Raw genomic sequence first — 26,620 nt, 5'->3', positions numbered from 1 at the left:
ACAAAGGTCTTGAGTGGGGGTGTGACTGGTGGTCTGAGAACAGGAGAGAGGACAACCTGTCTGAAGCAGGGTTGGAGTGGGGCAAAGAGGAGGAGGTGATTGCTGAGGTCGCAGGGGCCAGATCATTCAGCATCCTGAAGGCCACTGGCTGTTACCTGAGTGACAAGTGAGAAGTCACGGAGGGTTCTGAGCAGAGGAGTGACAAGATCTGACTTGTATTTTAGTGGAAATATTTCTGGCTGTAGACATTCAGCTAAAGAGATGGAGCAGGCAGTTAAGAGACTACTTCAATAGCTCACTTGAAGAATGACAGTGGCTTGCACTGGAGTTGCAGCAGCGGAGTTCTTGAGAGTGGCCAATTCATGACGTGTTTTGTGATTGGATGTGAGGTGTGAAAGGAGAAGCAGAATTAAAGATAACCCTAAGATTCTGTTTGCCTAATCATCTGAAGGATGAAGTTATTACTAAAGGTATATTTAAATATTTACATGCTGGTTACCTACCCTTGATGAGACTAATAACTTTCTAGATATTATTTTAGTTGCAGGTTGCAATGTTGAGAAATGACATGCTTCAGTATCCAGCACACAATTTCACATATATAGGGACGTCAATGTTTCCTTCATAAAAGCAATGATGAAATATTTGTAACTGACAGAATAAAGTATCTTGGTTTTCTGTAAACCTATCACTCAAAGGACATTCTTTACACATTACCTCGGTGATAAAAGGATTGTTAAAGAAGGAAAGCTTTATACAATTAGATAAGTTGTGGCATTAATTTAACTCCGAAAAGCTATTGACATTGGTTTGCTTGATAAAAAACAAGAAAAATAAGAGACTTCTTGTAAAAAAAAAAAAAAAAAATTAGAGGTTACATAGAAGGCAGAAGTCTCCCAAGGAAACAAGGTCCTTCGAAAGTATGGCTGAAATACCTCACCAGGAATGTCATACATTTTAATTGTAAAGTTGTTCAGCTTCTACCTAACCACAGAGGCAGATGTGAATTGGTTATTGGTAGTTAGGGATAAGTAAATTTATAGTTAGGGATAGGTGATTCAAAAGGTTTTTATTGAATCTGAATAATAAAACAAAATAAAAGATCTAAGTGTAATTTTTAGAAAAAGTGTGTGTTCAATTAAAAGCTAAAATGCCTCCCTACTTATGGGAGGGAATACAAGTTTCCTTACAGCAATTTTACCAAGCCAAGCACCAATTTATGTAAAACAAAAAAACTCTGTGTGCACTCACACACATATATATGTGCATACACAAATATACTATGTATATATATGTACACACACACACACATATTGCACACGCCCATGTGGCTTCCTTTTATAGACTCATAAAAATATTCACTGTTCTGAAAATGGGCAAATGCATCTTTTAAGTAAGTAAAGTCAATTTCTCCAGATTTATGCTATCTATCCAACTCCTATCCATCATTCAAGGTTCTAGGAAACCTTCTTAGATTTCTCTAGCCCATGGTGGTTCTTTTTCTGGACTCACTCTATTTATTATGATTATACTCACATGACCCATAATCACAGCTGCCCCATGGAATCTCTTACATTGCAATACTAAACTTATAATCTGCTTTTATTGTTTGTTATGATGATGTTTAACCTTTGCTACCAAAGTGAACTGTGAGCTTCTTGAGGGCAGAGCTAACATATAGTGATATAGGGGTATCATAATGTTTTATTGAATAAATACATTGATTCATATATAAACATATTTATTTTTCCTTTTAATTATTAAAATTATCTACTGACATATAAACTAAATGGAAGTGAGCTCTAAAATAAAGGTTTGTCTTTGGGATAAAAATATATATGGAAATGATCTTACCACTTAATTAAGAATTCTGGGTTTGGGGGAAGAGGTGCTATTAAGATAAAGCAGAAAGCTGTTTATGGACCTTTTTGTACTTTTCCTTAACCATGTCTATGGTATTTCCCATGCTGCTTAAATCTCAAACATACGAAACTCTATATAAGTATAATTTAAAAGAATATAGTTAGTGTTACCCGATAAAGGGGATCTACACAATTTCACAGAGAGGCTCTCTACCCTCTATTAACTCCCAAGAAAATGTCCTGATCCAGAGCCTTCTCTTGGTAATATTCAACCCACTTCAACGTTGCATGGATTCAAATATACTAAGAGTCTGATAAGGATGGTGGTCTACAATGCCAATTTTGGTAATCTCTCTCCACTCCATTGTTATGAGGGTCCATTAAACTTGAACATGATGAATTTTAAAGGATTTAAATATACAAATGTATTTCTCCTCTATCACCAATATCATTTTAATTTTGGTCCTTTAAATATTTTGCTACATATTGTCAAGAATACTGACATTCAATGATGCATTTTAAAATTATAGCACAATGAACCTATAGTGCTACAGGAATCTTTTTGAAGAACAATGGAAAGACCTCAATATTCCAAAGTCTGAACAATAGAACCTAAGCATCTTAAATGATATGACATAATATACATAAAAGTCACCTATAAAGTATAAAACTCTATTAAAATGCAAAATCAGATAGCACATCCCATTGACTACCCAGTGCAAGATTCACATTCCATTTATGTGTATTTACAGTAAGTAAAACTAAAAAAAATTGGTTCAAATAACCCATTCCAAGGAACATACCCTAAGAGAGAACCATTATTTACTTGCCTGATGTATATATGGTATACTTATACCATGCCATTGCCTTTCCGCAATAGTACCATTTAGTACAAACAGAGAAATAATTTGTTTAGCTGTATAATCAGGAGAGGCTGCACACAATAAAAGAAAGCATTCTGGTTTTTAAATGAATAAAAATTGATTGTGTCCCTATAAAAACTAAATTGGCAGAGTGTTAACTGCATTTCACATAAACATCTGCAGCGGACTGCGCCTCTCCGCTGTGCTGTAATGCAATATAGGACACTTAGGAATAAATGCATCCTCCAGATGAGTTCAGAGAGATTTTCTAAAAGCGCCTGATGAGATTGTAAAAATCGGATTAGTCAGAACTGCTAATGACACTTAAAACAAAGAGAAATCTTTAAACAAAATTATTTTGCACTTCTTCTCTCTTGATAAATTATATGCAAATTAGTGTTGATTGAAAAATGTTTGCCTGGAAGGTAAATTCACACTAATAAAGGAAAGGTCATCCTGCTTCAAGCACAGTGTCTCTCATTAGGGGGACTTTAAAATGAATGATGTTATTTCCTTTTTGTAAACTATTTCAATAAACAGTTTGATGATGCTAGAGACATTTATATTTCATCTTTACTGCATTCCTGGGTATTATAATTCTAACTAGGACATGCATGATTTTATATTATTCTTAGTTCCAGGTGTGTGTGTGTGTGTGTGTGTATTATTCTTAGTTCCAGGTGTGTGTGTGGATATATATATATCCATCTTGTTTATATATATATATCTTTTATAGATATACATAGTGTGCTTACATATAACCATCTATATAAAAGTATGTGTATATATTAAGCCACCAAATTTTTCATTTTTTTGTCCATTAGCTTGAAGAAAAGCTCTAATTTAAGTCAGAATTTCTTTTATTTTTCAACGGTTTCACTCTTGGCACAATTTTTTAAAAATTCATTCATGGCAGATTCAAGTAATTATTTTCATTATTTATCTCCTTTGCTGAAAAATCAATGTACTGTGTTAGAAAGAGCAGAGTTCAAATTCTAGTTTTTCCTGATGCCCTCTTTATGACCAGGATCCCAAGGATCAGCCTCGGTTTTGTCCATCTCTTAAATGTGTCAGGTTACACATAGCTCTTAGGTTTTCTGTGGGATTAAATAATGTCATATGCATTATTTGACATGTACAGAGCTTAATATTGTATAGGCATTTCATCTAGTATATTATTATTATTACTTTATAAAAGAAATTTAACGTTAAGGTAAATCATGCTTTAAAATAGAGATGCTGAGCATATTTAGAAGACAAACAAATTAAACTAGTCCAGTTTAACAAAAGTCCAATAAATTTTATTGGAAAGTTAGTGAAAAATGAGGTAAAATTATATATATACACCACCTAGTCCACAGGGCTAGAAAATGGAAATTGAATGACTGTTGACAAACTGTACCAGATGATCTGAAGAGATTACATATTGAAAAAATAATGACAAAGGAGTTCTATACCAAGAGACAAGCAGTTGGAAAAACAACTTTTGATAGATAATAAAACCAAGAGGAATATGACATTCAATTTGAGAATCAAGGTATTAAAGAATGATTACTTGGGGATATTTAAAATTTGTGGCACATTAAAAATATTTAAATCAGGGATCTGAAACAACCTTGACAAAACATCTATTCTGAATGGGTCATGCATGAAGAGTTCTAGAAACCACTGAAAACTTCTTCGGGTACTCCAGGATATCAAGAAGTGACCTCCCAAATCTCCAAGGACTTATAAGTCCTAGATGATTTCCTTACCATCTTGCTAATTCTCACCCAAAAACAATAAACAGAAATAGAATAAAATTGCCTTTAATTTATATTTTCTTTCCCAAGAACAAGAGAATTTTGCAATTACTCTGATGTGCTAGGAATGACCTTTGGAAGACAAGAAAACAAATACATCGAATACAGAATGATAACCAACTAACTTGATCACAATGAAATGGTCTTCAGTGAATTAATTATTGTATGCAATACATTTATATATAATAAATAACCTAAATAAATAATGAAGTAAATAAATTCAAATACCTACTACCTTATACATAACATTGTGCTGGACACTGAAGAAAGGCACAAGTTACAATTCTTGTCCCTAAGGATCATTATATTTCATGGAAGAATTACAGATACTTTAAATATTTAATAAGATTACACTGAGTGGTACAGGCAGAAAGTGCTGTCAGGGTTGACCAGTGCAGACGAAATGACAGGTGATGCTTTCATGAAACATGTGAGGGTTACAGTGATGCTTGGAATGTGGAGAGTGTGTGCAGATGGAGAGAAAGGAAGAAGCATCCAAGTGGAGGGCCCCGGAGTAACCATGGCACATACAAGAACCCGACTGAGACCAGCAATGCTACAGTGAAAAGCTCCAGGAAGACAGAGAAGATCAGGAGATAGATCTCCAGCTGCTGCTTAGATGGCAAGGTGGCAAAACTTCCAGGTGCCAAATCTGTGTATGGAGGTTTTGAGAATGTCTTTGTGGATCTGACAGGTCACAGCAGTTCATAGATCTGGTATCTGGGAGAAAAATCCTGAGATAAGAATTGGCCAGAGCAGGCAGCAAGTGCAACTCAAGCAGTCAGGTTGCACCAGAACTTGAGCAGCCAGGATACCTACCATCAGGTAGCAAGGAGCAAGCCAAGACGGGACCCAAATATGAGGTCAGAGATTTTGATATGGGGGGCTCTATTCAGTCACTGAACCACCGAGGCCAGTAAAGGCCCAGATGATTCTGTAAAGCTGAATCTCAGAAAGGTTAACACCTTTTTTCCTGCTTACAAGATGAGGTGGCACCAAAGCTGGGACTAGAACCCAAAATGCTTGAACACCTAGCCATAACTCTTACTCAGTACCATCTATCAAGGTCCCTGATCCATTGTAATTTGCTGCTTGACTCATTGAGTTTGTTTGGTTTCCAGTGGGAAGGATTGGAATCAGGTAGTTCCCCAGTCACTATAAGTTGGAGGTGGGGGGTGGTGGTAAAGGGGGTATGGAAAGAAACGGGAGTTGCAGTTATAAGCTGGGGTTTGACCGTTATGCACCAGTTAGGATGTTGTGCAATCAGCTGGTGTCCCAGGAAACACCCTGAGAACTGTTAAATGTCTGAGCATAATTCTGGGGCCTGTACTTTAGGGTAGATTCACATTTTCCAATTAATTCATTCAATAAACACTCATTGGCCTCCTCCATAATTTCCACCATTCATGGCATTATTTGGCTTACCATTCATTCTGGTGTTAGCAGCATGGAAGCAGAGTTGTAAAGCTTAATGGTCTGGGTCAATCCTTCTCCTAATGATATTAACTCAGTTGCAAGACTACTCATTCATTCATTCCACAAACATTCGCCAAGCACCTACTGGTACTAAAGGAAGTATGGTGAGTAGAGTTGTGCTTAATGAGCAGTCAGACTCTCAATTTCTCTACTCAATTAGTGCAATGGTATTTAGAAGTGGGGTATTTGGGAAGTAATTAGATTAGGTCATGAGGTCAGGGCCCTCATTATGGAATTAATTTGCTTATAAAAAAGAAAAAGAGACATGAGATATTTCTCTTTCTGGGAGCGCACACCTAGGAAAGGCCATGGGAGGATAAAGTGAGAAGACAGCTATCTACAAGCACAGAAGCAGGCCCTCACCAGAAGCCAATCTGCCTACACCTTGATCTTGAACTTGCCAGCTCCCAGAACTGTCAGAAATAAATTTCTGCTGTTTAAGCCACCTATTTATGGTATTTTGTTATAATAGCCTAAGCAGACTAAGATAATATCCCACCTATAAGTTGTGAATAAGGACAAAGTTAGATAAACTAATAGTTAATAGTTATTTAGTTCTTAGTACAAGTAAGGCAATGCACTAAACTCTTCACCCATAACATCTCTTTTAATTCTTCCAATAGTTCTCTGAGGACTGGACTGAACCATTAATCAATGGGTCCTGTGGGAAATGGATCTTTTCTTTTGAAGACATTTGAATCTGTAGGCAAGTGAACTGCTTCTTAGACAACAAGATTCCCAGATAATGGAATCTTATTTTCTTGTTTGTATATGCTATCATAACATTTATGCATGTGCCCTTCTCCAAGTTGAACCAGAAAGTATCTCAGCTTGTAACTCAGAAATCCATAAGCTGTAGGCAGTTTCTGATTCTGCCTCTTTATCTCAGGATGACTATAATATAATGTGGATCAATTAACAGAGAGTTGTATTGATTCTGAAAGTCAAATTTTTTTCTGGCATCCATCAAAACTTCTGCATTTGCAGATTCTCAATTTATGTTATATTGAGCATGAATATTAGGTATTATGGCAGGTACTTTGCTATGGGTTTCATAATGCATTAACTCAATTAGTCTTTATAATATCACTATGTGTTGATGTTACTACCATCATGATTTACAAACAAGCAAACTGAGATTCTTGAGCTTACTTGACCAAAATCACAGAGTTAATACACAAGAGTGGGAACATGTGTCCCCTATTTATCATGTCCTGGTCAATACTGAAGTCATAATACTTTATCTCTGAAATACTTTTATTTATGTGTATTACAGATCACTTTTTATTTTCCCATTAGTTACACTCATAACAAAATGAGAACCATTACAGGGGACTCTATTACATATTCTCAACTGATGAGAATTAATACACCATACAGCAAATATTACCAACAAACTGGCTATCAACAAGACTATTTTAGAAAAGCTACTTATAGTAGAATCTGCCACCCACACAGAAAAAAACAACAGAAGAATGTCATGGCTAGGTATTAAAACACCTTTGAGAAAATGGTCCAGGATAGAAAGATAATGATGAATAACCCAGCATCCCTCCACCCCAATATCCCAATATTATGTGGAGTGGGATGATTGGTCAACGTTCTACAATGTCTAGCTGGAAAAAATCTATGGCAGAGACAGATTTGGATTTCAGGGATTTGAAGAAAATTGATTTTTTTTTTTTTGGATAGTCTTGCTCTGTTGCCCAGGCTGGAGTGCAGTGGCACAATCTTGACTCACTGCAACCTCTGCCTCCCAGATTCAAGCAATTCTCGTGCCTTAGCCACCCAGGTAAAGCACGTGCCATCATGCCTGGCTAACTTTTGTATTTTCAGTAGAGACAGGGTTTCGTCATGTTGGACAGGCTGGTCTTGAATGCCTGGCCTCAAGTGATCCACCCTCCTTGACCTCCCAAAGTGCTGGGATTATGGGCAGAATTATTTTTAATACCTAATCTGCATCTGCAAGAGCACAATGACTATACACAGGCCTCTATAACACTGATTCAAAGAAAACTCACATTTCCAAGAATAATTCTCTCACACCCACTCCCCATGTTACACTGGCCTTGCATATTTAGTGTTTGCCCTGACATGCCACTGAATGATATTACTGTAAGCCCAGTTGAGTCCACCCTTAAAGCCTCCAAGTTCTGATACCCTTGGTAGAAGATATTTTAACATCTAATTTAAGTTTTGCCCTTATGCAAACCAGAATTTTAAAGAACATCAGGAAAGCTAAAGTGTTAGTGAGTAAGCAGACAGCTTTCTAAAGCATTTCTACAAACACCAATGAACTTAACCATTTGTTTTCTATAGAAAGGCCAGACACACAGTAATTTGAGTTCAAAAGCTTCTGTGATCTGGATTCCTGCATATGTGACAACACTGTTTCCTATAAAGATCTAGCGACTGAGTGAATGGTTGGTTTGCTATAGGCATTTGTTCCTAAGAAGAAGTATAAATCATATTTGTGTTTATTCTACACCTATGCGCAGATAACCTCCATCAAATTAATTTACTGCAACTTAGGTGACCTGTGTACATAAAATGAGTTCTTCTCAAAGCTGGAAAACAAGACCCAATATTCCTTTCTAACAAAGCAAAAATGGTTCATGACCAGGATAAGTCAGGACTGAATCTTAACGTGAGTAAAAGTAGGCACTCACTCTTCTAAGGAAAGACATGTGGGGACACGGATATAGAAAAGACAGCAACAAGAAGACTCATTCTAGGGCTTTCAGAAAGCGGAACCACGAATGAAGTTATTGTTTGGCAGGAACAGAACACAAGACCATAGATTGAAAGGGGGCAGAAATGGTGACCTAGAAAGGTGTTAAGTGGATAGATTTTGGCACTAAAAATGTAGCACACAGTATTGAAGATTTAGTCAACTAAGTGAAATTAAAATGTAAGGACAGGAGGTGCTGCCACTCAGGCCTGATCTTAGGTTGGAACGATTTGGTACCAGGACAAGAGGAGCACTAACTTGGTACTGAGTGACTGGGCATCTGTATGTGCTTCTTGCATACAGCAGGTATTTGATACAGCACCAGACCTACACTGAGGGGTTAGAATTAGCCAGAATTTTATATCTGAACTTATAAATGTATAAAGGGACTATACCCCTAACCATTGATGTTGGATTTGAACTGTCTACACCATCAACCAGATTTCACTTTGTGGGAGGTAGTGATATTAAAACTATCTTTAGAAAAATATTCCTCAAGATGGCCATTACCAACCTATTTGTGGAAACTATGCACTTTTAAATGCAATCCTAAAATGTAATATTTTTTTTCCAACAGCTAGAGACGTTAATTCAAACCATGTGTGAAATTGGAGAGAAGTGGAACTCAAATCAGACCCTATCAAAAAACCCTCTGAGTTTTCACAAGATAATTTGCCCAATTTTTTTACATTGCCACTAGTAGAATACCTTTTGCATTGCTTTATGTTATGTTATGTTATGTTATTTTTTAGTGTGTATGTGTGCTTTGAGAAATTTTGAATCTGCTTCCAGAGTTTAGCTGAGTTCAGCTATTAAAAAATTTACCTTCATCATCCATCCTCGTTCATTTTAAAAATCCCATTCCATATTACCTCTTTTACTACTATTACTATACTAAATGACTTTTGCTAGCAAAGAGATTGGATTTTATACTTTCACTAGTGATTTAATAGAAGTTGAAATTGGTAGCGGAAGTGGAGACTTTAGAGTAACAGATAATCAAAGACTATCCAATAATTATTTTATTATTTTAAATAAAAACTATCAGTTAAGTAAAATGCAAAAGTAGACTTACCCTTAGTCTATGCTGAAGATAAAATAACATTTTTGTCTGGCTTGATACCTAATGACAGTAAGAATGTAAGCAATAGGAACTGATTTTTTTTAAGTAATGTTATTAATAATATTTAGGATCTCACTTCCTAGATGTGTATTTCATATTGGGACTTTGATTTGTGTTGTCTTCACAAATCATTCTAAACTTTTTTTTTTTTTTTTTTTTTTTTTGAGACGGAGTCTCACTCTGTCGCCCAGGCTGGAGTGCAGTGGCTGGATCTCAGCTCACTGCAAGCTCCGCCTCCCAGGTTCACGCCATTCTTCTGCCTCAGCCTCCCGAGTAGCTGGGACTACAGGTGCCTGCCACCACGCCCAGCTAATTTTTTGTATTTTTAGTAGATATGGGGTTTCACCATGTTAGCCAGGATGGTCTCAATCTCCTGACCTCGTGATCCACCCACCTTGGCCTCCCAAAGTGCTGGGATTACAGGCGTGAGCCACTGTGCCTGGCCCATTCTAAACTTTTTATTAATTAACAAAGGTATGAGTTATACAGGCCTTCATCTTACATCATAACCTCCTTTCTACTCTCATTTTGCTCACTTCTTCTCTAGAATAATAAATTAGGAGACTACAATTGACTGAAACAAAGAAGCCTGAACTATACCAGTTTCAGACATAAGGACTTGGTAAATATATATATTTTTAAAACATTTGGCTTTATTTCTGAAAAGTCTTCAGAACTGTATGAAACATTTAAATACATATTTTGCAATATTATTTATTAAACATTCACATGCCCTCAAGTTCAAATAATTTTTAAAACACCATTGATATGCTTTGGTTGTGTTCCCACCCAAATCTATCTTTAATTGTAATCTCCATAATCCCCAGGTGTCGAGGGCGGGTCCTGGTGGGAGGTAATTGGATCATAGGGGTGGTTTCCCCCACGATGTTCTCATGATAGTGAGTGAGTGCTCATGAGGCCTAATGGTTTTATGAGTGTTTGACAGTTCCTTCTTCACAGGTTCACACTCTCTCCTGCTGCCTTGTGAAGAAAGTGACTGCTTCCCCTCTGCCATGTAAGTTTCCTGAGCCCCACCCCCTGGCAGCCATGCAGAACTGTGAGTCAATTAAATCTCCTCTGTTTAAAATCACCCAATCCTGAGTAGTATCTTTATAGCAGTGTGAAAACGGACTATTACAACCATAATATCCACTGCCTCAAGAAAATCCACTATTGAAACACATGATGATAAAATTTTTCTCTGTATTTCCTGTTAAGCTGCAAATTTCAATAAGAAGACAAATGAACAGCAATTCACAGTCAGCAAAGATGTTAAAAACCATCTTTTGAATTATTGCAACAGCTGCTATTTTTAGGATTGGTAGTTATTTCTGGTTGCACCTTTGCCACTCAGATCTGCCTGTCTTTGGCCATTAGGTTCAGAGTGAACGACTGCAGTTATGATTGATCTTAGCATTACTGTCTATTTGCCTGAGACTTTCAGAACTTGAAAGCAATGCTAAAATATTTCACATTATACTTTACTAGGTCTTTATAAAATGCTCCTGCCCATATTACTTGTGGCTTATCTTAAAGTAGCAGCTTAGTTATCCTGCAATCTCAATGAACAGGCACTGAGCAACCACTATATGTCCAGCAAAACAAAAAAATGCCAAGTAGCTCCTACATTGCTTTGAAGTTAGTAGAGCTGTCATGCTCTGAAACCTCATTATTGATAATTTTTTTATATATATATATATATATACACACACACACACACACACACATACATACACACATGTAAAATCAGTGATGGGCCCAACTTTTATGCTCCCTCCATCAAAAAAGATAATAACCCTCTTTATCTTTTATCACCCATCCCAGACCTTCCTCCTCTTTAGGGTCCTTAGCTTTCTCAACTTTTAATCAATCCAAATACATCTTGCCTTAGACTTCTACTAAATGGCTACCTATCACCACTCCTAATCTATTTTTTTAAAAGTCTGAAATATAGGCATTGGTAAAGTCTGCAAAAGGCCAGAACTACCACTTCAAAAGCCTTCTTCATGTATGATCCAGGAATCTCAGACATCTCATCTTTTCACTAGTGCTACTTACTTCACAATGACTGACATTACCACACAGTAGAACAGCATTTATTCTAAACCATCCCTAGTTGTCTGCACCTCTAAGCTTTTCAGATTGATCTGTTTTGTGCAGTTCATGTTTATTTTAAAAGTTCTATCTAATTGTATTAAGTTGTGATAATTCATCACCACTGAATGCTAATACAGGCATATTTCAGAAATAGTGAAAATTTGATTCCAGATCACAGCAATTAATGTGAATATTGCAATAAAGTAAGTCACACAAATTTTTTTGCTTCCCAGTGCTTATAAAAGTTAACACTATAGTCTATTAAGTCTGTAAAAGCATTATGTCTAATAACACAGTGGACATACCTCAATTAAAAATACTTTATTTCTAAAAAGTGCAAATAATTATCTGATCATTCAGCAAGTCTTTTGGTTGTGAAAAGTCCTGCCTCAATGTTGATGGCTACTGACTGAGCAGGGTGGAGGTTGCTGAAGGTTGGGTGTCTGTGGCAATTCCTTAAAATAAGACAACAATAAAATTTGCCACATCAATTGATCAATTGACTCTTTCTTTCAAAAATATTTCTCTGTAGCATGGAATGCAAAGCCATTTAAGAGTCTTTTTATTAGAAATGGAGTCTCGCTCTGTTACCCAGGCTGGAGTGCAGTGGTGTGATCTTGGCTCACTGCAACCTACACCTTCCAGGTTCAAACAATTCTGCTTCAGCCTCCCAAGTAGCTGGGACTACAGGCGCATGCCACCATGCCTGGCTAATTTTTTGTATTTAAGAGCCTTTCATGCACAGTAGGACTTCTCGCAAAAGTAAGGACAATCTTCTCAAACCCTGCCTCTGTTTTTCTCAACTAAGCTGATGTAATATTCTAAGTACTTTGCTGTCATTTCAATAATGTTCATGGCATCTTCAGTAGGAGTGGATTCCCTCTCAAGAAACCACTTTCTTGGCTCATCCAAAGGAAACAACTCCTCATTTGTTCAAATTTTATCATAAGATTGTAGCAACTCAGTCACATCTTGAGGATCCACTCTAATTCTACTTCTCTTGCTATTTCCACCACATTCACAGTTACTTCCTCCACTGAAGTCTTGAACTCCTCCAGCTTACCCATGTAGGGCTGGAATCAGCTTTTTCCAAACTCCTGTTAATGTTTATATTTTGATCTCCTAGGAATCACAAATATTCTTAATGGCATCTAGAATAGTGAATGCTGTCCAGATGGTTTTCAATGTACTTTCCCTAGATCCATCAGAGGAATCATTATCTATGGCAGCTAAAGCCTTATGAAAAATAGTTTTTAAAAATTTTTTCCAAGATATTTAATCAAGTTACTTACAATGTTCACATTCCTCAGTATACTCCATTGAGGTGTTATCATTTGTTTTAGAATTTTTCTACATTCAGCTTAAAAAGTGTCTCCTTTCCCAAGAAACTGAACTTTTCTGTCAAATGCACATGAACAAATAGGAGAACTGGGTTCATAAAATGGATTCATTGCAAACTTTATGTGTAAATGCTAAACATCAGTAAAGTAGTTATTTATGCCATCTTCTTGCCATATGTCATAAAGCATAATTAAAAATATTATGTGCCCTGGAGTTACGAATGCCGACAGAAAACACTTGTTGCACTTGTCCACAGTTTTCAAGTGCATGTTCTTCGACACCCACATGTTATCTATGAGGTTGCAAACAGCATGAGCTATGGGTAACGATGGTTGCCTTTGGATTCTACTTTCCCAGCTGGGAAAAAAAACTCCATTTCAAAAACTGGATTATCATGGTGGCCAACAATTACAAAGTGGAAGCTTCCAGACATTGTCTTCAATATATGGCTCCTGCAGTGAAACAACATTGTAACAAAATCAGTTCCCACAACTGAAACTGACACTTGGTGCATTCAGCCAATAACAAGACTTGAAAGTTGAAATTACTCCTTGATCCATGGGCTGCAGAATGGAAACTGTGTTGGCAGGCATGAAAACAACAGTAATCTCCTTGTACATCTCCACCAGAGATCCTGAATGACTAGGAGCATTTCAATGAAGAGTAATTTTTGTTTTAGAAAAAGGGAATCTTTTTTCCTGAGCAGTAGGTCTCAACACTGGGCTTAAAATATTTAATAAGCCATGCTGTAGACAGGTGTTTTATCATCTAGGCTTTATTGTTTCATTTATAGCAAGCACAGGCAGAGCAGATTTAGTGTCATCCTTGAGAGCCCTAAGATTTTCAGAATGGGAAAAGAACAATGGATTCAACTTAAACTCACCGGCTGCATCAGCCCCTAACGAGAGAGACTGCCTGACCTTTGAAGCTTTGAAACCAGGCATTGACTTCTCTTTAGCTGTGAAAGTCCTGGATGGTATCTTCTTCCACAGGAAGACTTTTGTTTATATTGAAACTCTTGTTTAGTGTAGGCACCTTCATCAACGATCTTAGCCTAGATCTTCTGGAAACTTGCTGCAGAAGTTCTGGAAACTTGCTGCAGCTTCTACTGAGTGTTTGTTTCACCCTACACTTTTATGTTAACCTCAGGAACCAACCTCTGTTAGCTTTAAACTTTTCTTCTCCAGTTTCCTCACCTCTGCCAGTCTTCAGATAAGTGAAGAGAGTTAGGGCCTTGCTCTAGATTAGGCTTTGGCTTAAGGGGATGCTGTAGCTAGTTTGATTTTCTACCCCGACCACTACAACTTTCTCCATATCAGCAATAGGCTGTTTTGTTTTCTTATCATTCATGTATTCACTGAAGTAACACTTGTAATTCACTTCAAGGACTTTTCTTTTGAATTAACAACTTGGCTAACCATTTGGCACAAGAGGCCTACTTTTGGCCTGTCTTAGTTTTCAACATGCCTTTCTCATTAAACTTAATCATTTCCTAGCTTTTGATTTAAAGTGAAAGGCTTGTGCCTATCCTTTCAGTGGAACACTTTGAGGCCATTGTAGGGTTATTAACTGACCTAATTTGAATATTGTTGTGTCTCAGGGAATAGGGAGGCCTGAGGAAAGCAAGGAGAATGGGAGAGCAGGTGGTAAGTGGAGTAGTTGGAACACATACATTGATCAATTAAGTTCATCGTCTTACATGGGTATGGTTTGTGGCACCCCGGAACCTTTAAAATCAGAGATCAAAAATTACAGATTATCATAACAGATACAGTAATTATGAAAATGATTGAAATATCAGAAGAATTAACAAAATGTGACACTGAGACACAAAGTGAGCATGTGCTGTTGGGAAAATGGCACCAATAGACTAGCTTGAGGCAGGCTTGCCACGAACCTTCTATTCATAAAAACTGCACTATCTGCAAAGCACAATAAAGCAGGTGCAATAAAATGAGGTATTCCCGTATATAAAAAGGGAATAAGAAAGAGACCCACGGATGACCTTACCAGGAAAGAGACTGCAATCTGTGGATACTGGAATTAGCCAAAATTATAACCATAAATGCATAGGCTAAAATGGAATTACATTTCTATAATGCTTTTAACTTCTGTAAAATGACTTCACAATTAAGCAAAGATTATGAACTAATAAAAACATGCAAAAGAAGAAATGCAAACAGCTAGTAAACAGGAATAAACATTCATTCACATTAATCGTCAGAGAAATGCACACTACTATACTATTTATCACCCATTAAATTGAGGATTCAGACCATATTTTGAATGTTGATGAAGGTACAGTGTAATTATAAATATTTTTATGCAATGCTGATGGGAATATAAACTGATAAATTGTCCTGGAATATGATTTGGCACTACGTATGAATAGGCTTTCAAAGGTTACATGATTTTGGACCTACTAACCACACTTCTGGAATAATTCCTAATGTACACGTGTTCATCATCACAGCAATAAGTATAGAAGCACAAATATGGAACAACCAGAATATTTAAACAGTGGAAGAATATTTTTAAAAACTTTGTGTGAATGGATTAAATATTATACTGTCATTTAAAATTATATCTTCAGAAACTAATTATTGGAGAAAATATCATAAAGAATAAGAGCAGAATATGAAACTATCTATGATATGAGACAAATTTGTAAATTATACATGTACACACACAATGCCAGAAAGAAATATATGAAATATATGAAACACCAATCTGGTTATGGGTTTATGGGGAATTATTTTTGTTTTTTTCAAGTTTTCTTATTTATTATCCTTATAATTAAGATTCTTCTTTAAAACTATCTTTACATATCTTTATCTTTACCAGAGAAGGTCATAATTATGTGGTTCCTCTTCTGAAAACCTATCAGTTGGTGAAATGAACATATCTTCATTAATTACCTTTTCTGATTTATGAAGTTTTTAGTCTTCCAATATCAACTCACAAGAGATCATTTCATCAAGAATTAGTATATGCATTAAGGCTACTTTATGTTAAGTTGTGGACTTGAGTTTGACTCACTTTTCATCTTAATTACAGGCTCCTAATCTGTTAAAGTTCAATTTCTAAATTCATATGCTGATAATCTAGAATATACTCACAAAATTGGAAAATGAGCTTAATTGAAATATTAATTTATTTACTAAAAAGAACAGATATTAGGTATGCAAATAATAATTGAAGACATGAGGATTTGGGTCCAGGAACATATGATATGTTAAGAGCAGTGTTGCAAGGACAAATAAAAAACACATAACTAATTTTTACTCTCAGAGTATGATGAACAGTATAGAATTTAACATAAACATAGAGAAAACAATAAAAAGGGAGAAAGAAAAAATCTCTCAGAAAAGAGAATATTTTACATTTGAAAAAGCATATAATGCTAAGAAAAATTCATTTAAAATAAATAGCAAAAATAAAAGTATAAGGCCGGGTGTGGTGGCTCAAGCCTGTAATCCCAGCACTTTGGGAGGCCGAGGCGGGTGGATCACGAGGTCAGGAGATCGAGACTATCCTGGCTAACATGGTGAAACCCCGTCTCTACTAAAAATACAAAAAAACTAGCCGGGCGTGGTGGCGGGCGCCTGTAGTTCCAGCTACTTGGGAGGCTGAGGCGGGAGAATGGCGTGAACCCGGGAGGCGGAGCTTGCAGTGAGCCGAGATCACGCCACTGCACTCCAGCCTGGGAGACACAGCGAGACTCCGTCTCAAAAAATAAAAAATAAAAGTATAAGTAAGAAGCTTATGTAGACCTTGATTAACATGGAGACAAGAGAAGCAAGGCACTTTCACAGATCTTTCAGAGGTTTATGTTTATGAAGAGAATGAAGGTCAGTGCAGCCAGTTTGGAAGGTTAAATAGCCCATTGCACCGAAACTTAAAGGCAAAACAACTGGAGGTGTTTTGAAAGCCAGTATAGCCATGAAGCGAGGAGAAAAGAATCCAGTTAGGTACAGGCTTTGCAGGAATTGAAACAAAAATTAAAGTTATGGAAGTGAGAACCGCATATAAAAGTTTGGCTGCAGTCAACTTCTACAAGATTTTTGAGATTCCTCCAGCAAATTTCACTTAATGGATAAAGATGATGCCAAGGGGCATGCCAATAATGAGCACAGGAGAATGTGGGGAGAAGTCCAAGGTTATGTCAGAGAAATGTGTAAAGTATCTTAGTAATTTGCCTCGAAATTTTCAAAATTGATTTAAGTAATTTTCTTCACATATTCCTTTGTTACCTCTGTCATCCACTCATCAACTCACACCAAGAGAAGTTCCTTAAACTCTTCACTGAAAAAGCATTTGAACATTTTTTGCACCTCCAGCATTTGTGATACAGAAGACATTGTTCACATTCTCCAGGTGCTCAATCTAAGATGAAGAGATCTATGTAAACAAGTAATTATAATAATTTGTGATAAATTTCTGAAATAAGACTGTGCTCAAATCACCAAATGTGATTCTCAATACTGGTATCCTGAGAAGGTTGAAAAGAAAAATTTTAACAGCCATGGCCTGCCACAGACCAAGCAACTCAAAATTCTAGGGAAGTAACCTGAGCATCAGTTTTAAAAGTTTCAGGTGATTCGAATGTGCAGCCTGGATTGTGTTCCTTTCTAGAGGAAAAATACTATAAAGGAGTAGAGAGCACTTATCTTTGTCTGGAGCGGGGAGAATATGAAGGCAAGCTTCTTACAAGGGCCAGTAACAAAGTTAGAACCCATCAGGCTTAGAAGAGCCAGGAGGAGGCATTTCAGACAGGTGGAGAAACTAATTCAACCCAAAGCAAGAAAGAACCTAATGAGCAGGTTGTCATGACTGGAAAGTGGTGGGAAGAAGCGGAGAAGGAAACCACAATGCGAAGACAGGATTTAACCAGGCTGTGAAGTATTTCAAAAAGTGCACATTTTGTCCTATGCAAATGGAAAACCATTGTGGATTCTTCTTCCCTAATGAAAAGTTTCCCAAACACTGCTGCCATAGGACTGTCCCAGAAGCAGCTGTTTCTGTAGATATGGGAGAGACTTAGACAGCTCAACTTTAGCAAGCACCCCAGGCAATGCTGGTGATCCTGGAAGTTTGGGAAACACTGATTTAAATAATACAGTCTCTAGAGAATGGGGAAGTAGCTGTAGGGCCTTTGAAGTCTTTGGCTAGAAATCAAAGAACTTGAAAGTTTATATTTTCTGTTAATTGCCTTGTCTGGTGAAAGCTAGATATAAGGAAGAAAAAAGGGCATATGCAAATAAAGCAATTGGTTATAAGTATAATGTTGACCAACACTGTCCAATAGAAATATAATGTGAGTGTATAATCTTGAGGTTTTCATGTAATTTTATGTAATTTTGTTGCAGGATTCTTGGGGTGTTGCTTTTCTGGCCAGAAACCTTTGTGGCCAGTGATTCCTCTGCCCAACAGGCATCCAAGTTTTGCTCAGGCTGCTGGGCTTGTTCTGCCCACTTGGTCTGGCAGGCTGCGCCTGGCTCATGCTACCGGCCTGGATTCCATATTTGCCAAAGGGGAGTCAGGCATGGAGCAGCAAGGGGTGTGTGAGTGACCGTGGGGTCTGAACATTGCACAGTCAAACATGCCAGCTGCCATGGTGGGACACAGCTCCAGGTGCTGGCACTGGTGCTGGCTCTCTGTGAGACTGTGGCCAAACAAGGCACACTGCAAACAGCTTCCACAGCTAGCAACGGGGTATGTGGTAGCACCCAGAAACTAGGATATGCCAGGAACCACAGGACCCCAAAGAGAGAATCACAGCCCTGGCTTGGGGAGCTGAGCTCCCAGGTCTGGGCCCCCTGGAGGGCCACAGCTCTTCTCTCCTTCTCTTTGCCAGCAGTGTGGCAAGCAAGGGGCATGTTTCAGCCCTGTTTGTGTTACAACTCTTTTAGCCTCACTATTTGGGAGGTCTCAAGTTCTTGTGCTGAGACCAAAAAGAATGAAGTATGCAGACAAGTGGAGGATGAGAAAGATGAAGAGGATAGAATGGCTCAGAGGAGATTCTCAGGGGGTAGCTCTATTATACAGCCAGGGTGTCTCTCAGGAGGAAGCTCCATTCCCTAGCCAGGGTATCCTATCAAGTGTTCAGCTCCTAGCAGAGAGTAGCTCCTCTCTGCAGACAGGTCATCCCAACAAGTGTTCAAGTCGCAGCAGCTAGGGTAGCTCCTCTCTACAGCTGGTTGTCTCATCTTCTGTCCGGCTCTGGCTGAGCCTGGGGCTTTTATGGGTCTCAGAGGGAAGGAAGTGCATGCTGATTGGCTCATGGGTGACCATGGCTGGGCCCAGAAAGGGCACCACAAGTTCCTATTCCAGTCCTTAGGACTGGAAGCCAGCCCTTAGTCTTTAGGACCTCCCTGACCTGAAGGTGGGGCCCCTCAATGGGGACTCACCCCTTCTGCTCAGGAGCCTGTCTGCCTCCTGCCACTGTCCATGGTGCCCAGGCTTCTTGAGTCAAGGGGCACCTGTGGGCCAGTATCTGAGCTGTCCTCAGCAACCAGTTGGTTTCCCCAACCATGCTTATTGGTGCCCAAAGTCCAGAAGAAGCCAAGGTGGCAGGAGGCTGGCATGCCAGTGCTGCTGCAAGTGTGCACACACCCAGCCGGGCTCAGCTCGGGCTCATCTCCAACTCCACTCCGAGATCGGAGTGGGTGCCAGGAACAGGGAGAGGCCAGGCAGTGGGAGCAGACACCTATCCCTGAGTCTGCAGGGGAATGGGAGCCTTCCCAGGCCCCCAAGTGTACAGAGGTGCAAAGATGCCCAGGTTCAGTGCCTTGGAGGGCAGGACTCCCACCCGCTCTACGGAGTATGTAGGTGGCCCCAGCTGCGCCTCCTTGCAGCCTGGGATGGTGGCTCCAGGCCATCGCTGGGCCCCTCTCTGCTCACCCCTCTGTGCTCAACTGTGTTGCTGTCCCACTGGCAGGCAGTTCAGCCTGGCCCTAGTGGCTCCCAGGGTGGCAGGCTCCAGGGGATTCCTCCTTGTCCCTGGCTCCCACTGGCTCCTGGAGTGCAGTACCACCCCAGGCCCAGCTCTGCCTTCGCCCTGTGCCCTCCGGGCAGCAGTGGTGGGTGAGAGTGGCAACAGGGTCCGGGGTCTAGAGTGGTGGAGGGTCCGGGCCTGGGAGCAGGTCCTGCCCAGGCATGTGAAAGTGGGGGTGGTACAGTCAGCTGCCTCAGGGACATGGGGCACAGAGGACCAGTGTCTGCCATTGTTGCTTGCACAAGCACTCCTGGCACTACTGGCTGTACCTCCCCACTGCAGCCAGCGTGATGGCAGCGGCTGCTGTGGACATCCCCGCCACTGCCATCAATTTGAAATTTTTCTAGTAGCCACATTTTTAAAAGTAACAAAGATGTCAAATTAATTTCAGTAATATATTTTATTGAATCCAAAATACCCCAAATACTACCATTTCAACATATAATTAATGTCAAAATTATTAATGAGATATTTTAGACTCTTTTGTGTTTGCAATAGCCTTCAAAATCTGGTATGTCCAGAACATCTCAATTTGGGACTAACCACATTTCACATGTTCAATAGCCACATATGGCTAGTGGCTAGCTACTGTATTAGATGGCACAGAGTTAGACTAAAGGTACATGGTTTTCTCATCCACAGTTTCAGAAGCCAAAGTGGTGTTCTGTGGCAATGAATCTCACAAGTACAGAGAGAAATGTGTTCCCCTACAGAATTACCAATGTGTCTATAGACAATAGAATGGACTGCTTTGTAAACCTGAGTTCATTTTCACTAGATTGCTCTAAGCTGTAGGTAGACAACCACCCTAGTGAAATGCTGAAGAAAGCTTCATGTATCATGACACAAAAAGCTGGATGAGAAGATCTCTAAGGTTAATTCCAGTCTAATTTTCTATGTCTGATACTAACATTTGAAATCACACATTATGCTTAGTTTATTTCTTAACACATACATGCTTTTTCTCTCTCTCTCTCGCTCGCTCACTGGCTCTCACTCTCACACACACACAGAGGACACATATACACAAATATTTACATATACATGTTAGGGTACATCTTTACTTAAGTGCGATACATTCTCTAGTGTCCCATTTCTACTGGTCTGCCACCGTTGTCACAGAACAGTTTTCAACAGTCCCTTGGACCATTGCTGAATTCCTGAAGACAACAGTCTTTCATTGACTTTCCTTTCCTGTTGTCCTCATTCCTAAATGTTTTCCCTCTTCTTGGAGCTTTCTCACCTTCACGTTTTCTTTAGTGTAAAAAACATTCCTCTGTAGAGTTAAAGCTAAAGGAGAGTAATGACTATCTAAACTGGGATTCAAATTCATCAAATGTGCCTTTTTGGATCATTTCCACTACGTTATAATAACAGAACCCACTAAACAGATTTTCTTTAGGTAGTTACTCATACAACTTTCTACTACCACATCTAAATAATCTTCCTCCAGATAGTACTCACCCTATTACCCTCCTCAGGCGCTGCTCTCCCCGAGGACTGCATTCTTCCACATCTTCTATCCTCCCTCCTCCTCAGTGGGCCCCTTCCCAAACTTCTCCTATAGCCATTTGCCTGTAAGTGACAAATTTCACCCCAATCTTCGTATCTAAAAAACTCACTGACTTTTTAGCTACTGATGCCACATTAATGCTTCTCCTCCACATTCTTGCTCGCCTTTAATGACAAATGTGCATTGCTGGTTTCTTTCACCTTCTTGCCTTGAGGTACCGTTCTAAGTTGCAAGTCCATTTAAATTGTCTTCATCAGAAACAGCCATCTTTCTCGTTTTCCCTGTCTGTGCCACTTACACAGGTAAAGGGCGCTACCAAGCCAAACTCAACAGGCAATGCAACGGGCCTAGTTGGCCCAATAGATACAGACAGAACATATTTAGAATGCATTGTAATGCTGGCATAATTATGGAATCTTGGTAGTGGGTATTGAGTACACTACATTAGCAATTATTTATCATCGAAGTTTTGTTTACGGATAAACTTATTAATATAATTTGAGATTTCTAAGCCTCAACTTACTTATTAGAAAATGAAGACAGCATAAAATATAAATTATAACCTACAGTAATCATTCTTTTAAATTCAATAATAGTATGCATTCTACACATACTATTTATCTAAAATTACAAGCCTTGTGTTTAAATTTACTTTCAGACTCACTTCCTATTGGTGATCTTGCAAAGGACATGTAGGACATTGCCTATTACATTTCTGAACATTACTGTCTATTTTCAAAACCAAGATTACAACTTCCCCCTGAGTAACATAGGATCATTTTTTACTCAGTTTCCACAAATACTAATATGTCTTATTGTAAAATGATATGTGGAACTCATATAAAGCTTCAAAGAAACTTGAAATGATAAAGTAGAACAATTTCATTTATTTTTCAAATGCCAGATATCTAAATTTAACATCTTTTCACTAAATAATACTTTACTACTGCCCACTTTGTTCAGAAAGGATTGAGGACAAATGTTAAATTATGTTACTCTTAAGACTGTATGTTTATTGCCTCTATATAATTATATTTAGAATGCAAATGCTGTTGATAATATTAAGGTAAACAAATAGAGTAGAAACCTCCTTATACAATGCAAACAAGATTTGTAACTGGCCACACCATCAAAGAAATTGGTTAAAAGGAAGAAGAGGCCAGGTGTGGTAGCTCACCCCTATAATCCCAGCACATTAGGAGGCTGAGGCAGGCAAATCGCTCAAGGCCAGGAGTTCGAGACTAGTCTAGCCAACATGGTGAAACCCTGTCTCTACTGAAAATATAAAAATTAGTCAGGTATGGTGGTTCATGTCTGTAATCCCAGCTACTCAGGAGGCTGAGGCAGGAGAATTGCTTGAATCTGGAAGGCAGAGGTTGCAGTGAGCCAAGATTGCGCCATGCACTCCAGCCTGGGCAACAGAATGAGACTCCATTTCAGATAAATAAATACATACATACATACATAAATAAATACATAAAAGGATAATATAAAATGCACAATACTCAGAATATTTAGTTTATCTTTAAAATACATAAATTTATATTCACAATTAGTATGGTTTGAATGTGTCCCCTCCAAAATTCATGTCGAAATTTAATTTCTAGGCCGGGCGCGGTGGCTCAAGCCTGTAATCCCAGCACTTTGGGAGGCCGAGACAGGTGGATCACTAGGTCAGGAGATCGAGACCATCCTGGCTAACACGGTGAAACCCCGTCTCTACTAAAAAATACAAAAAAAAAACTAGCCGGGCGAGGTGGCGGGCGCCTGTAGTCCCAGCTACTCAGGAGGCTGAGACAGGAGAATGGCCCGAACCCGGGAGGCGGAGCTTGCAGTGAGCTGAGATCCGGCCACTACACTCCAGCCTGGGCGACAGAGCGAGACTCCGTCTCAAAAAAAAAAAAAAAAAGAAATTTAATTTCTATTGTGGTGGTATTGAGAAGTGGGGTATTATGAAAAGTTTTTTTTAAAATCACAAAAGGCAAGGCAAAATTATTCACAAAGTTAAAAATAACTGTATTATTTATTCGTCCATCTATTCAAATTATTAGTTACCTATTGTTTCCAAGGTGATGGAAAGACACAATTTCTACAAAACAAATGGTCACTTTCATATTTCACAGAATAAATGAAAAGATTGTCCATCAAAACATTCTGCCCTAGATGGGCAACTGAAATCTTTTGCTCTGGAAAGATACACCTTTGTGCAGGAAAATAATTTTGTTGTTTTATTAAAAGGTTTGAGAATAGAGCTGGCAATACTTCTGAAATGATGGGGAGATTAGTACTGAAAAACCTCATAACAGCTTTGATGGCCTCAGAAATACGACTAAATGTGACCACAGAAATATTCAAGCAACAATTTCTGGGCAACATGGTATTTATGTCAGAGCACACAAGGAAGAATAAAAGATTTTTGCATATATGAGTAAGCACAAAACATTCAAAAAGCAATGTTTATTCAGTAGAACTCTGTTCTTCTGAAAAGTTTTTTTCAAAAGCTTTTTTTGAAATCAGAAAAGGCAATGCAAAATTATTCACAGTAATAATAGAAGAGAATAGCACTTAAAATTTTCAGTTAACATGAGTGATATGAAGTATTGTGCATACATATAGTATGACTTGCCTCAATTACGTTTAAACCCAAAGTCTTAAAACGTGAATAAGAATAACATGCAATGACTGTAAAATATCAATAAGCATGTACATCATTTTATGTGAGCAGGTGTAGAGATATAATCCTTAATCAATATTCAGGACAGCTACACACACTACAAATGTATGACCACAGATTTATACCTCTTGACACAATGTTTCCCAATGGAGAACCTTAAAAGTGGTTTTCTAAATTAAACATGTTATTGTTTTCTCATTGAAAAGGAATAAAAATAATAGAGCAAGAAGATTTTTATATATGTTTACAAGAAGAAACTTGGGAGAAAAAGAGAACTCCTGAAAGTTAAGATATAGGAAACAGAGACTCACATTACTGTTCAGAAGTCTCCGTCTATTCTTCTTACCACTGGGGTTTGGATAAGAGTCATCTAACATATAAATTTTAAAGTGACTTTTTGTTTAAACTTTTATGTTTCCTCACAATGAGATTACTATATGGACCTTATAATATTTATTTCCATCATCAGATGAAACACCAGTTGGGAATAAAAAGGTACACAGTCATATTCTAAACCATTTTAGGCTTTTACGTTTATAAGTAAAATTAAGAATTTATTTTATTGTGGTATGTTGGAGCTGAGTTCTCCTCCAAAATATGAGAAAGAGAATTATACCTATGTTAGAATATATATATATATATACATTATTTTAAAACATAGATAGAATTTAAAACCATATGTTTTTAAACACATATTTTTAAAATATGAAAAATTAATGTGTTTTCAGGGTCCAACATTTTAAAATATCCCTTTTTTCTAAGACAATGTCTAATGGATTGGGCATTAGAGTCATCTTAGCAGTTTGCCAACTAGGGCATTGTTGCAGAGTATCAAATGTCTTATAAGTCAATATCCTTCTTTTGTGGTGTATTTTCTTCTAAGAAGGAACAATAACAAAAAATTACTAGTACCTAGGAAAAAGAGAAGTTGTTGTGTTTTGCCTAACATGTTAAACAAGTTATGAGCTATTTCCTGTTTCCAAGTTTGGCACCTTTGGAATCAAATGATTTTTCATGTCTCTAGGGTACTATTTAAAACGCACTATTTTGTAATTAATTTTGAGAGTTTCTTAATAAATGGTTCTAAGTGCCTAAGGGCTTCTTCCCATTAGAGTCATTGACTGGGGTTGAAAGCATATCAAAATACATCACATCTGAAGTGGTCATTGGTTGGTATGGATACTGGCAGAAATGATACATGATTATGCATGAGTATACATGCACAATTATCTGAAAAATTAATAGACTGATAACAATGATTTTTATACATTAGAACATCTACAGATTGAGTTTCATTAAATTTTCTGTAATACTTCACCACATTCAGTTAAGTCTTGAACAATTTGAATTTTCCTTTTGTTGGTTAGATGATTTACTAAGTCTCGGTTAACAGATGTCACACTGAATTGAACACTAGCAAGAAAGGTGTCTGTAATCCTGACTTGGACAAAGTTTGAGCTACTCAAGAGCAAAGTCTTGATGGCATAACTGATCCAAGGGCACTGGCAGAACTGAGCTAGACTACTATGTAGGTCTCCACATTTAAGTACTAAGACCACATTTATCTCTGTTTTCAAAGAAACACAGGGACATTCTTTTATAAACTATTTTTATACATTTGGATCCATGGGATTTATTATTAGAAAGGCACCTTAGAGATATAACTTGCCCAAGTTCATCCCATTAGGCAAAGAATAACCCCATAAATAGCAGAGATGTTGTTAAAACTCTGGTGTCTGGTCTTCCCACTCACTACTCTCTCTCATCTGGTATGGTTTAGCTCCTAACTTTTGACTTCACATTTCTAGGCACACCAGCTTTGCAATTACAGGCCTATGGAAATCATGTTGCAATTTTTTTATAAATAACCTGAGGGTTGGAGTCCAATGGAAGTTTTATAATATAACCCAAAGTTACATCCCTCTAATAGAATTTCCAGCAGGTAACTGGTTAGAACTTGTCTAACCATTGTTTTCCAAAAACATCACAAACATGCATCGTGGATATACACAGTGCTACTGAACTGTATACTCTAAATGATTAAAATGGTAAATGTTATGTATGTTTTACCACAATAAAATATATTTGTAATGTCCATAAACATTTCTTAATGATATATTGTTGTTAGTGCTGTTTTCCCT

General features: G+C 37.9%; 1 protein-coding gene and 1 pseudogene across 7 annotated transcripts in view; both read right to left on the bottom strand.

The window, feature by feature from the left end:
- The window catches only part of EYA1 (EYA transcriptional coactivator and phosphatase 1), a 338,095-nt gene that overhangs the window by 232,210 nt on the left and 79,265 nt on the right, over positions 1-26,620 (bottom strand). The gene's annotated exons all lie outside the window — the stretch shown is intronic.
- Positions 11,620-15,004, bottom strand: LOC126961476 (trafficking protein particle complex subunit 2-like; annotated as a pseudogene).

The sequence above is a fragment of the Macaca thibetana genome, chromosome 8, assembly GCF_024542745.1.
Source record: "Macaca thibetana thibetana isolate TM-01 chromosome 8, ASM2454274v1, whole genome shotgun sequence".
In the NCBI taxonomy this organism is placed as follows: Eukaryota; Metazoa; Chordata; class Mammalia; order Primates; family Cercopithecidae; genus Macaca; species Macaca thibetana.
This window is presented reverse-complemented; position numbering and strand designations above follow the sequence as displayed.